This window comes from Bactrocera neohumeralis, unplaced genomic scaffold (genome assembly GCF_024586455.1).
Source record: "Bactrocera neohumeralis isolate Rockhampton unplaced genomic scaffold, APGP_CSIRO_Bneo_wtdbg2-racon-allhic-juicebox.fasta_v2 ctg2279, whole genome shotgun sequence".
Classification (NCBI taxonomy): Eukaryota; Metazoa; Arthropoda; class Insecta; order Diptera; family Tephritidae; genus Bactrocera; species Bactrocera neohumeralis.
The window spans coordinates 9,522-23,630 of NW_026090064.1; the positions used below are offsets into that span (position 1 = coordinate 9,522).

The window sequence follows — 14,109 nt, forward strand, 5'->3', positions numbered from 1 at the left end:
CCAGTTATAATCCATTGCACTGTGTATTTGGTTGCATTTTTATTATACTATTCCAAATATTTAGCAATTGTATTGTTTTGGAGAAAGAATCAGTTTAAAATAGTACGCATATACTTCATCGTTTCCGTTTAAATATTCCTCGCTAGAGAGCTCCGATAATAAACGCGTTCGATCGCTGCTAAATTCAAAGTACTATAGGGACAACCGCTGCCTCCAACGCGCTATTTATAGGCACGCTCCCGCCGACCCCGGCCGAAAATTAGTCATTGTTTGTCGTAAAAAGTAAATAACAAAAAAATGTTGTTGTGGGATATCCATAAGAGATAGACACATACCATCGCAAAGTTATGGGGGCAATACTTAGTATATTATTTTGATAAATCTCTTAGGGTTCAGCCTGCGTTTGCAACGTAAGCAGAAATAATTCAATTATTTAAGACATCACATTAGAAAACTAAAAATAACAGTATTTCTCCACTATTTAATGAATGTTATTATAGTACATATAAACCTTCCTCTTCAATCACTCTATCTATTGAAAAAACCGCATCAAAATATGTTCCGTGGTTTTAAAGATATAAGCATACAAAGTGACATAGGGACAGAAAACTCGACTTTCTTGTATACTATTTATTGATATTAGTCTTTATACAGTTTAATATCATTTGAAATCGTCCTTCTGATATCAAATCCTACTAAATTAAAAAACGCATTATAAAGCGTAGACGTGCGGCTCACATACTTTATTGCAATGTATAATATTGCTGTAGTCAGTTCGTGTATTGACTAGAAAAATTACACAAAACAAGACGTTGTGGACCAAGTTTTGAGAATCTTTCGACAACTTCTTCTGCAGTGACGTTAATGTCATGATGCGTGTGCAGCAACGCCAGGTCGATCAACTTCATCTTTGAGCTTCAAACACATCTCGACGTTGTCATTATCCAAAAAACCTTTGAATCTATCTATCAAACAGTCAATAAGATTTCCCATTTCTTTGGTTTTCAAACCACATACTTTTTCTGGAAACAGCAAACTCAGCTGAAATCCGCTCAATAATTTTTTAGAAAAGTGAGTTTTGTTTGTCGGCCGCAGATTCTTGGGTTTTTTCGTCAACTTTCAGTTCTGCCGCCATTTTTTTCGTGTCTAAATAAATTTCCCACATTTAACAATATTAAATTTCTTTCAATAACTTTTGGCCCTTGCTATAACTGTGAGCTCTTTGTAAGTTTCTGTAAAACTTTTCTTATCTTTCTTGTTTCACACATACATATGTACTTCTAAAATCATTGCGATCCTTTGCGATTTCAGCCAAAAAACAGCCGCCGATGAAGATTACATATATCTACTTATTTGTCGTAGTGGATATTCAAGACGAATTTTAAATTTCTGAAAATTGGAATATTTATTATTTTTTTCTCTGTTACATTTTCATTTGAAATTACTTTCCGGTGATTTATTCACTTCATTCTTGAGCACACGAATCACCAGATGACACGATATGATTGTATAATGCCGGTCGTATTTCGATATCGGTCGTTTGTATGGTGTTAAACACTAACTCAGCGATGTCTTGTCCTTCAACATTTATTAAATGTGGTTGGAATAGTGCCTAAAAACCTAATTTTATATTAATAAAATTCGTTTGTTAAAAACAATTCGGGACAAGCACAGTTGTTTCCAACGTTACTCGCTGTTCCATCTCGATGTCATAGGCAATATAGCGAATTTTCTCTTTCATCAGTTTCAAAGGCAACGATTTGATTAAACGTGTTAACACCAAGTAGCTGCATTATAAAAAAGTAGTTTCATAATTTTATTAATCTTCTTTTGACTAACTTTATTTTTTACTAATGTATGTACTAAATGCCACTAACCTTGAACAGATATCGTGTGATATCACGGCTAGCAATGTCCAGTCATTTTTAGTAAACTTACTTCAAACATTTTTTCGATTCTTCAGTGGATTCGTGGGAAGTTCTGTTAGCAGAATTTTGGTGTTCTTTACCACACAATTCTCCATTGAAAGGAATCCTCTAAGAACGAGTGTAGGCTTCATCATCCACCATAAGGTCCTGTAAAAGTTGTATTGTGCGACACCAATAACAGAAGTATTTAGTAAACGAAGCATGCCAAACAAAATTACAATTTATGCTGTAAACACAAAGGAGGCGACAGACTTCAAGCGACATCCGTCAAATATTAAAATACACACGTTCTTATGACCACACTTATTTATGTTCAGTTGTCGCTCTCGCTAAATTGAAAAAAATTCTAATTTTGACGACGACAGCAGAGAGCAGTAGTGATCCCTCCAATATGTAAAATGTAAAATTATTCAAAACTCTAACAAACCTGACGTTATTTTACAAAGAGAAGCATAAAATAGCTATAATATATATTGTAATTGCTATTGATAATTTAAAACTAATAAATTTACCTAACACATAGAGAACGACACGACATGACTGCACGACAGTGAAGTGCAAATGGCGTCGTGAAGCCTGGCAGCGACATATCAAAAAGCTCATATACACAATTTCGTTGTTGCCATACTAATACCTTTAACTTCAATGAAATTGTAATATTCTGTTCAAAGTGAAATTTTTTATGCAAAAAATAAGTAAATAGGTAAATTTATTTGTTCTAAATTATCAATTGTTATTACAAAAGGTAAAGCAGAGCTATTTTTTGCTTCTCTTTGTAAAATAACGTCATGTTTGTTAGAGCTTTGAATAATTTAACATTTTACTTATTAGTGGCATCCTCTTTTCTTTACTGTCGTTGGCAAATTTGGAAATATTTTTATATTAGCGAGAGCGACAACTGCTTCGTGTAGTCGTGCAGCTGTCTAAATAACTGTGTCCATAAGAACGTGCGTATTTTGATATTTGAGAGAGGTCACTTGAAGTTTTTTTTGTGATTTTGGAGGGGGAATCTTCGAAAGATACCGTAATTTTTACGGACGGTATGCACGATTCGTATTGGCCGCTGAAGCGGAGACCAATACGCCTACGTACTAAGCCCTTAACTTCATTGTGTTTGCTTGTTTATTTGCCCCACGTAACTGCCATTAAGCATTACATCGTGAGGCCAAGCTTAGCCATTCGGCTCGTCAGTCAAGGCCTACTCCTCATTCATCCTTCTGATTTCGCTGCATTGCCACTCTTTCCTTCTTAGCTCCTTCAGAACTATAGCACACACCACACTTGTTTCGATTCAGTCATAAACCGCACTATGTTATCCGGTGTCACTCGTTCCGTTGTCAATTTCTGTAGATCGGCTTTCTCCTTTTCATACGGTTGGCAGAAAAAGAAGATGTACAGCGCGTTTTCTACGCTACTGTCGCACAAGGAACTATTCGTCCCGTCGTAATGCATACATATTTTAATAACATTTGGCGTTCAAGGTGTACGGACGTGGTTTTTAATTCGCTCCGTGTATTCAAATTGTGCAAAAACTAACCAATCAGTAATAAAATAAACACAAACAATCAAATAAAAATCAGTGCTCACAAATTACACTGGTCAAAAAATTTGTAATTTTTTTTTTGTCACATGAAAATTTATATCAAATTTTGAATATACCAGGCCACCAAATAATATATCAATGAACTTGTGACATGAAAACATATATTTTCGTAAAAAGTACAAAATTCAGCCACACTTGCACAATTATTTCCTAATATCTAATAGATACTTATGATTTTCTTGAATATTTGGCTTCCGGTAGGTCCCTTTTAAGTCTCCAATAATAGTCTGCTAGCATTCCTGGACTCCATTTCCCTTGATAACGCTTATCCATTAAGGAAATGTTTTAATGGAACCTTTCACTTTGTTCGTCACTCACAGCAACCAAATTTGCCGGAAAGAAGTCCAGATGAGAGTCCAGCATATGTATTTTCAAGGACATATTACACCCCGAAGCTTTAAATGATATCATAAGTTCATTTATTAAATCTTTGTAATTTTCCGCTTTATGGTTACCTAGAAAAATTTGAACAACATTCACAAAATATTTCCAGGCGAGTTTTTCCTGATCATTCAGTTTTTCTTCAAAGCTCTTATCCTTCATCAATTTCCGTATTTGTGGGCCTACAAATATTCCCTCTTTGATTTTCGCCTCGCTGAGTTTAGGGAATTTCTCTTAGGTATAAAAATCCATCTCCATCTTTAGGCATAGCTTTAGCAAAATTTTTTATTAGGCCAAGCTTTATGTGCAACGGTGGTAAAAGTATGTCATCAGGATTCACTACAGGATAATTTTTAGCATTTTTATGGCCTGGAGTTAGTGATTCACGCTTGGGCCACACTTTCTTTGTATAGTGACTTTTTCTGTCTCTACTGTCCCATTCACAAATAAGACAGCAAAATTTCGTATAACCAAGCTGTAAGTGCAATGACTTAAAAATCACCACAAATTTTCCAAGCGTGTTTACTGAATTCAATTTTTTCAAGTATAAATCTCATTTTTCGTAAGTCTCTTTCATATTAGAACCATGAGCAATCGGTACTGAAGGAAGTTTGTTTCCGTTATGCAGTAACACTGCTTTCAAACTAGTTTTCGAAGAGCCAATAAACAGTCGCCAGTGACTTGGATCATATTCGAAATTTAATAAATTCATCACAACAGGAACGTTATTACAATAGACTAAATCACCTCCTTCAGAAAAGTAAGGTTTTATTTTAAGAAAGATTATTTACAAGAAAGTAAATTCCAGTAGTTTCACTTAGACCCCAAAAACTTAGTCGTTTTTTAGACAGATTTAAACCACCTACTAAATCATTTAAATCACGTTGTGTCAATAAGTGCGGTTCTTTTGAAGTTGACGGTTCATAACTTGAGTCACTATCTTCAGATACCTTATTATGCTGACTGAGAACAAATTCCGGACTAGAATTCTTAGAATTCTCACTTTTTGATCGATTTGGAGGCATCGGCTCAGGCAGTTCGGCACTATGTAGGATGTGTCTCCTGGCCGAAAAAAAGTTTGGATACTAGATAGTGTGTTTGGATTTGGTAGTAATACCTTTTGTTTCGAGTCAAACAAATATAACAATCACTTACATGATCCTTTGGTTTCGTCCAAATCATTGGTATAGCAAATGACAACTGTCTAGGTTCTTGTTTAGCCCAATCTAAAAGGAGCCTCACAAACGTTACACAACAATTATGTGGAACCCAGGATTTGTCTTGATTCCTCATCTAACTATTGTAAATAAAATGTAATTTAGCAAACACAATAGTTACACAGTCGACTAAATGTAGTTATGTAAAGGTTGGTACGCAGCTCTCAAGTAATTGCTCAAGAAAAAAAAATACATTATTTCTCAAGTAACTTTGACAGCTGGTTACGCATTGTGAATGATCTACATTAGAACACAAGAGAAAATAAACAAAGAAAACAAGCTTTGTGCGTAATATGTATGTGTGTATGTATATGGTAACATAAATATTTTCATTGAGATTTAAGAAATGTTGTTGATGATTGGTAGGTTTTATACAACATTTCAAAATGGAATATACTTCATAATAATGATTTCAACTAATTTAGGATGAATTTGACGATTACTTCGATTTTCCTTCAAGAAACAATTGTTGATTTGATATTTCTTCGCAAAACCAGGTTTGCCATATTCACATTTTACATAGAAACAAAACTGTTTTATATTTTTAATGAGGGTACATCAACATAAATAAAAATCATAACAAAGTTCATGTGACAAAAACAGTGTTTACTAGTGTTATTAATTATAAACATCAACAAATAGTTCTCGAAATAAATAGATAAAAACAACAATATAAAAAGAATAATGAGTGCTTCGCAGCCTCACCAGTAAGGCCGTAGGCATACCCTAAATGCTTACTTCAGCTTTGTCGAGCCAACATTAACAACAACTTCATCGCAGCGATCAACCGAATTGCAAGCGCAGCAGAAAACAAGAATCGGGCAAAAACAAATGCGCCGACAGCAAACACTATGCAGGTATCAGCAAGCACTCGGACAGCGAAGGAAAAAAAATACAAGGTGAGAATGTACCATGCAAAAAAGGACCATCTGTTCAGACTGGTATCGATCGCTACATAAATGTAAAAAGGAATTCGAGTCCAATTAAATCAGCGGTCAATGTCAAAAAATTTCAACCAGGCACTCCAAATGATAAAAAGCCAGAAATTCTTAATGGCAACAGATTTGCCTTGCTGAGCAAGGAGAGTAACGATGATGCAAACAGTCGTGAATGCCAAATCCCCTCCAATCTATTTGCGTGAGCGTAGCTGAAATGCGCTTGTCCCCAAAATAAGCAATTTAATAGGCACAAACAATTTTTATGTATATTGTGTCCTTGAAAAAAGATAACATAGATGAAACAAAAATTCAAACTTACACGGAAAAAAGTTTCATGAATGTTGTTAAGTACTTAATTAATTAAATCAGTGGTGAACATTTTTAACAGGAACAAAGTCCCACAACCAATGTTCAAAATAGAATTGGTGCCAAACTCGTACCAACTAAAGAAAAATGAAATACACAATTTAAAATATCTGATCCATCGCAGAATCACCGTTGAGGAACCACTTAAGAGAAATATTCTTGTACAATGCACAATCTGCCAGGAGTATGAACGCACGACAGCATATTGCACTCTACGCAGTGTCTGTTTGGTGTGAGGTGATCTACATCCTACTTCAAAATGTACTCTTAAAATAGAGGATTTAAATAAAAAATGCAGCAATTGTGGAGGAAATCACTCTGCTAACTACAGGGGTTGTCTTGAATATAAAGATTTGAAATAGAAGTTGTCACAGGGCATTCAAGCACGTCGTAACCAATACCTTAGATAAAAGTTCAAATCCTATTACTTTTAAGAATAATACTATGCAAGTAAGCTATGCAAATGGAGTAAAAGGCAACACTGTACAAATGCAACTGCTGCAAAATCCTCCAAATGGAGGTATTGAAACTATGATTATATTTCTTACACAGTGTGTGACACAATTTATGTCTACCATGCAAAACATGATCCAAGATTTAATAAAATCACAAAATCAAATGCTGCAAAATTTATAAAGTAAAAAATGAGCTTACTAAATATCTGTATATGGAATGCTAACGGTGTTAACCAACAGAAACTAGAGATTATTAACTTTCTGTCTATAAAAATAAAGATGTAAAGCTTATATCAGAAACTCATGTAACAAATAAAAATAATTTCAATATACCGGGATTTAGACTCGTATGTTACAAATCATCCAGATGAAAAGTGGTGCATGGTGGCACGAAGTGTTGATTTGAAATCGTTTAAACCAGGGATGGGCACATTTTTAGCCCGCAAAGTTAGCAAAGTGCGCACGAGGGCTAGGTGAGGGGAATATCAGTTTACCGAGGGAAGGGCATAAAATGTTGCGAAAAAAAAACAATGACATCCTCCGTAACTTAATGTTCATCGCAGAATCAGGAATAAAGGGATGTTAAACTTATTCCAGTGTGAGAGCGCCTCAAAATTAGCGTTTTTTATAACATTTTCATTACGGCCAGATTGAACAAAATAACAATTTTTGGGCATTTATCAACCCAATACCCAACATTTAGTACGAATAAAAATTATTAAATATTGGTTATTTATTATATGGAGAAACTATTTAAATCTTTTTAAAGAATATTATAACAACTGACTTTTGTCCTTTCAATACCCAATAACAGGATTTAAGCTTGTTAGCTCTCAATCATTAAATGTTTTTAATCATTTTCCATTGAAAATAAAACTATGATGCTTCAAATTAAAAAACGTTTCATCAAATGTCTTTAAATTTCACAAATTTATTTAATTTTCATTGTTTTACATTTTTTATAAGTGGTCTAGAACGATGCAACAAATCCCTCTGTTTACACATTTTTTTGGTAAGATTTCAATCTGGCCATCGCTCGTTTCCAATTGATAAACGTCAAAGCCTACTGAACTCGATTAGCTGTCAAAGTTCGGTAGGTTTTGACGTTTAGCAATTGCTCTCTCACTTCCAATGAGAGAGGAGTTAAACATCTCTTTATCTCTGGCAGAATGGTTGCAATCAGAGATAAAGAGATCTCCAACTCTCCTGTCACTGGAAATGTGAAAGCCGCTCACCTACCGAACTTTGACAGTTGACTGGATTGGGTACGTTTTGACGTTTTGCAATTGGAACGACTGGAACGGCCAGATTGAATTTAGACCAAAAATATATATGAACGGAGAAATTTGTAGCCGCCGTTCAAGATCGTTAATAAAAATTTAAAACAATGAAAATCAAAGAAAATGCGAAATTTAAACATATTTCATGAAACGTTTTGTAATTTGATGCATAATAGAATTCATTTTCTATTACAAATGATTAAAAACATTCATTAATTGACAATTAACAGGCTTAATTCACCTTATTTAGTATTGAAAGATCGAAAGTCAGTTGTTTTAATATATCATAAAATCATAAAAAAGGATTTAAGTGGTTTCGCCATATATTAAAAGTCCAATATATAATAATTTGCAATCGTAATAAACGTTGGGCGTTTTAATTTAAATGCCCAAAATTCTTATTTTGTTCGATGTGGCCACAATGGAAAATGTTATAAAAAACGCTTATTCTGAGGCGCTCTCACACTGGAATAAGTTGGGCATCCCATTATCCCTGGTTGCAATACTGACATTGTACACAAATTAAAGAGCGGAAGTTTATTTCATATCGGAATTGTACAGTTGTGTGAACAAAAAGAGGTAAACATAATTTGCAGGTTTTAGAGTTTCGCATTAATATTTGCTTATATTTACCTTTGCATGGTGAGAAATTCTAATCATTGGTAGGAAAAAATTATATGAGTTATACTTGTATCTAAAAACAATTTTATTTAATAAGAAAACAGCACATTTTAAAACTTCATAACACCTTATGGTTGTTCCTATTTTGTTCACACCACTGTACATGCGATATAACAGTAATGGTGGTGATGCCAGCTGTAGAAATTCATTTTAGCTACAACTGGGAAAGCTTTTCTCAAGTTGTGGGCTTTTATACGTACTTATGTACATATGCAAGGCAGTTTTATATTTCTGCATATATAAAAAAGATATGTATATATGTATATATATGTATATATATAAGATCTATATTTTGTTTAAACATATTGCAGTTTAATGTAAATGCTTATATAAATATATATGTATATATGTAAATATATATTAATATTTGTGATATTTTCAGTTTGGTTGTTTTATCAAAATATTCAAAGAATTGAGGTTTTTTCTATAATTGTTCTGTTATATTTTTAAAAAATCTAAGTTGCCTCTGGAAATGTATTAAAATAATAATACGCGCTATAGAGAGGGAACACATATTTTCAAAAATATAAAAAATCATCAAATAAAAATATATTTGCGCGGTATGGCATTATTGATTGAGAGTGGCTAAGCACACAAATAGAATACAAACGCTAATGGCAGAAACATTCATGCGAACAATGTTGCCATTACTCAATACGTAATGTAGTTGTGCACACATCTAACTTTTCAATTATAATTTTTCATAATATAAAATATCAAAACTGAAATCAAACTAGTAAAACTCGTTTATATATTTATAAATAATAGCATTCGACTCTGATTTTGAGCTAGTTTAAGAAAATTTCGAACATATTGAAGACATTTTATATAATTACTACAGTATATCGAGATTGGCAACCGCAGGGTGATTGTGAGAGAGCAATCCAAGAATGATAGAGGAAGAGATGCGCATGTTTGTTTTCAGTCAGCTGTTCTTGCTGACGTCACGGTTGACTTATTATTCGCCCGCGCCTTTGAATCTGAATTCGAATTGTATTTTCGCGTGTAGTAGTATATTTTTTAAAATGAGTTGCGCAGTGTTCGGATGCAATAATAACAGTGTTAAAAATAGTAGTACGAAATGGAGATTTTTCCATTTCCCTTAGGATAAAAAAGTACTAAAACAGTGGATTCATTTTTGTGCGCACTGTGCGCCAGAAGCCTTCGAAATAAATTTGCAGTGTGAAATGGGTTTGATTACAATAATTTTACTTTTATAACCAAACACTCTTGCAAGTTTAAGTTCGCGGAGTCTAACGAAGTTGCTACCTAGCGCTTTTCTCACGTTAACAAGACTAACTTCTGCAGAGGCTAATGAACGGCAGAAAAGGATGGAGTCTCGTTTAAACCAGGACGTTTTAGAAAATTTGTTTGGCGTAATCAGGTTAAAAGACGGTCTTCACGATCACCCTGACGGGAAGGAGTTCAAGTATAGGCTACGTTCCTATGTACTTGGTCACAACGAAAGACCGATTACAGATGAAGGAAATGTTGAAGTCGACAACACCCCAGATTTCGAAGGGAATTACATCTCTAACCGGTAATTATCAAAATATTAAACGTACATAGTATTATAAATCTAAAACTACAGAAAACATTCTTGTATAAAAATGTATTGATGCTAACAAATGCAAATATGTACTTACATACAAACTAAGTTTTTGCATACTAACCACTGTTTCTTATCCTAATTGTAATAATAATCTTAACTAACAATTTATTCCATTTATTTATACGCATGTATGTATGTTTATTATATTGTTGCAGGTAATATTTTTCAACGTGTGTCAGTTGATCTAAATTCCGCTGACCCAATTGAAAAAAATGATGACTTGAAGATTCTGAACAACGACGGGCTTTAAAATTTGGCAGGGTACATCTGTATCAAGGTACATTCAGAAAACTGTTCGTCTTATACTTGGGTAGATCACCTATCTGAAGGAGGACTTTCAAAACCAACAGATATATTGATGGAGCATATGAGAGCCTTGCAAGCAGTATTTGACGATTTAAATGGTACTGATTTGCATATATGTAAAAATTACATCCAGAAGCACTTAGATTTAAGTAATTTTGTAAATTGTAGCACCAAAGTAAAAGAATTGTTTTTTAGAGCTAGAATGTGTTTTAGGATTCGTTCCTTAAATAAAAACTTAATTGAAAATATGTACAGCAAAAAAAGAAAATTAAAAAAGACAATAAATTGATAGTAGGTCACAAAATATTCAATGTTTTTATTTGCATAAATGTATACAGCTGAAACAAACACAGCAAAGAGAAAAAATTAAATATTATAACGAAAATACAATGAAATGAATATGTATAAAATATTCACTTATATTGATATCTTTTATTAATATTCACTTATATTGATGTTAACTTTTGATGATATTCATGTTTTTGTATGCCTAGAATACAAAATTGATTCTTATTGCAAAGAAAAACAAGCAACTGAAAATCAGCTGACTGTACGTTGGTTAACAGTGACGTAGATGCGCAGAACGAACAAAATTTTAACTCGTCATTGCGCAATCTTGTTTTTATCATTCTTGAGAGCAATCTGCTGACGCGTTTCTACGGGGAAAACCCCAAATCGTTGGAAATTCTATGGTAAGCGGGCGGTAGAAGCGGTGTTGGCTTACCATTCACATTGCGCTCTCATAAGATTCATTTGGGCATATGTGTTTGAAGAAACAGTGGTTCATAAACTGAAGTTCTTATTAAAATAATTTTTTATTAGGAAGTTTAAAGAAATAACCTGGTTTGAAACTTTTTGATTTGAAAATTATCAGGGGTGTTGTGGAATCTGATAGTTGTCGGAATCAGAATTGAAACCGATCAGAAAAAGCAGTAGGTGTGATGAATTCAGACATTATTGGTTTGATATTCGAAACAGAATTTGTATCGGTTTTGGGTGTCACGGAAACCAATTTTATCGCTTTTGCTGTCAGAAACAAAGCAAGAAGATAATCGCACGCAGATTTGAAATGCAAGTTAAGAAATCAAGTTATTTTATTGTTACGAATTAATTTATCTTTATTTCTATAGGAGAAAACATAAGAATAAAAAACGTAATGTTTTAATTGTTGAGTTTTGAAAAAAATGCGGATATTTAAGGGGGGAGCCTGCTTTAGAGGCTAAAAAAATCGATTTTTTTGAGTTTTTTTGGGAGGGTAAGAAATAATTGATTAAAGCAAAATTTCTTGGGTTCATAGTTATGAATTCTTTGATATTCTGCCTTAGGGAAGCAGTTGCTCTATGCGTCTTGTATGTGCATTTATCGGACGGCGGGCAGTATGCAGGTTGCAATTTCTATCGGAAACAAAAAATTCAAAGATATTCAAATTTGTTAATAACTTATGTTCAAGTTAAACTAGGAAAATTTCAAAAACAATTGTAAAATTCTAAAAAATCTTTTAAATTTGATTTTAAAATTTATGTTGTTTAAACATATGCACATACATATGTATGTTCAAACTTAACTTTTCATAGTTTTTTTTAGTTTAAATAGAAGATAATTGAATGCCAAAGATAATAAACTTTGGCCCAAAAATCGTAAAAGTGACAAACCGAGAAATCGCGCGTCAAAGTTTGCGCTTTCTGCTCATACATTTTAAAGAGATTTAAGCAAAAAAAATCAATTTTTTGTAAGATTCTAAAGCCGTTTCCTCCCTTTAAGAAGATTTACAAAACGTAATAAACGTAACTTAAACCCAAATGCGTCTTTATTCATTCCATATATGTTATCTCTTAAAATCTTTCTTTAATTCGGAACTCATTAAAAACTTTAATAGGACTGCTTCCAAATGTATTCATTTGCAAGTTTTGTCACATTAGTAAACAGCTGGTTCGAATATTGGTTTTGCGTATGTTCGAAAAGACGAAAATCCAATCAGATTCTGTGACACCATTGATAATTAGAATTGGTTTCCAATTCTGACAGCTAAGCAATTCTGTCTTGGATTCCACAACACCCCTGTATATCTATGTTTGGAAGTACCTACACTTGTGAATAATTTTTTTCAATAATGAAAGTAAACAAACATAAAATAACAAGTAGGTTATCTGATTTAAATTTTGGTACAATAATGCGTGTAGCTACAGCAAATGAGATTAAACCAAACATAGAATTTATTATTTGAAATAAACTAAATTAAATGCTGTTATAAAGATATATTAAAAAACAGGATTACTAAAATAAAATATTTATTATACTTTTTGTAATTTGTCTCACATTTTATAAATTTATAGTAATTGCAAAGAAACTTAAAATTGTTAGGCGATTTTACTATTATTACCCACAGTTCAATTTCCCTTATATGCGCGCACTCTCATTTGTAAACATGGTGTGGTAAAATACGTTACTCTCACTTCCCTCTTCATGTTTGCCCGCGATGATGAAGGGAACGGGCAAAATGCCACTTAGGGCTAATATGCCCACCCCTGGTTTAATCCAGTATGTTCTAGAATCTCATGCTACAACACAGTTACAAGCTACAACAATATCACTAAAAAATCGGGTTTGCGACTTAAACCTTACGGCTATATACTGTCCACCTCGTTTTAACACATATAGCGAATTTAAAGACTTTTTTGGAACACTAGGTCAAAGATTTCTATCAGGTGGCAAACACGCGTACTGGGTCTCACGTCATATTATAGCAGGAACAGCGAAAAACGCTACTCCCTTCATTAGCGAGCAAAGTGTGTCAAAAGTTGAGCCCGTAGAAATCAGCTATCTTTGTTTGTTTTCATTTAAACAGTGTTGCCATTGCTCAATACGCATATATAGTTTTCACGCATCTATGTTTTCAATTACAATTTTTCATAATATAAAATATCAAAACAAACTATTAAACTATTTATAAATAATAGCATTCGACTCGGATTTTGAGTTAGTTTAAAAAAAATTCAAACATACTACACTATTATGAATAATTACTACAGTATAACGAGATTGGCAACCCTGCTTTGTGAGAGAGCAATCAGCTGACACGTTTCTACGGCAAAAATCCAAATGCCGTGGAAATCTACGGCATCCTACTGCAAAGAGGAAGGGAGTAGCGTTTTTCGCTGATCACTTGCATTGCGCTCCCATAAGAAAGGTCGTATCAGCTGACAAGGGCCATGGGTTTACGTTTTTCGCTTGTTTCGGCTACTAATCCGAAAGGACGACAGCTGTACTACACTATTATGAATAAGCATAATAAACTGGATATAATATCTCCTGGTAAGCTGTCATACTGGCCCAGTGACAGAA

The 14,109-nt window shown here is 33.4% G+C and overlaps 2 long non-coding RNA genes across 2 annotated transcripts; one reads left to right on the forward strand and one right to left on the reverse strand.

The window, feature by feature from the left end:
- Nucleotides 1-610: 610 nt before the first annotated feature.
- Nucleotides 611-2,121, reverse strand: LOC126766724 (uncharacterized). The gene is made up of 3 exons (XR_007668946.1): nucleotides 1,878-2,121; nucleotides 1,446-1,787; nucleotides 611-1,389 (listed from the first exon to the last, which is right to left on the reverse strand). It is a non-coding gene; the product is annotated as an uncharacterized LOC126766724 (long non-coding RNA).
- A 7,419-nt stretch (nucleotides 2,122-9,540) lies between these two features.
- On the forward strand, nucleotides 9,541-11,081 carry LOC126766725 (uncharacterized). Its single transcript, XR_007668947.1, has 3 exons — nucleotides 9,541-10,040; nucleotides 10,087-10,389; nucleotides 10,617-11,081. It is a non-coding gene; the product is annotated as an uncharacterized LOC126766725 (long non-coding RNA).
- The last annotated feature ends 3,028 nt before the right edge of the window (nucleotides 11,082-14,109 follow it).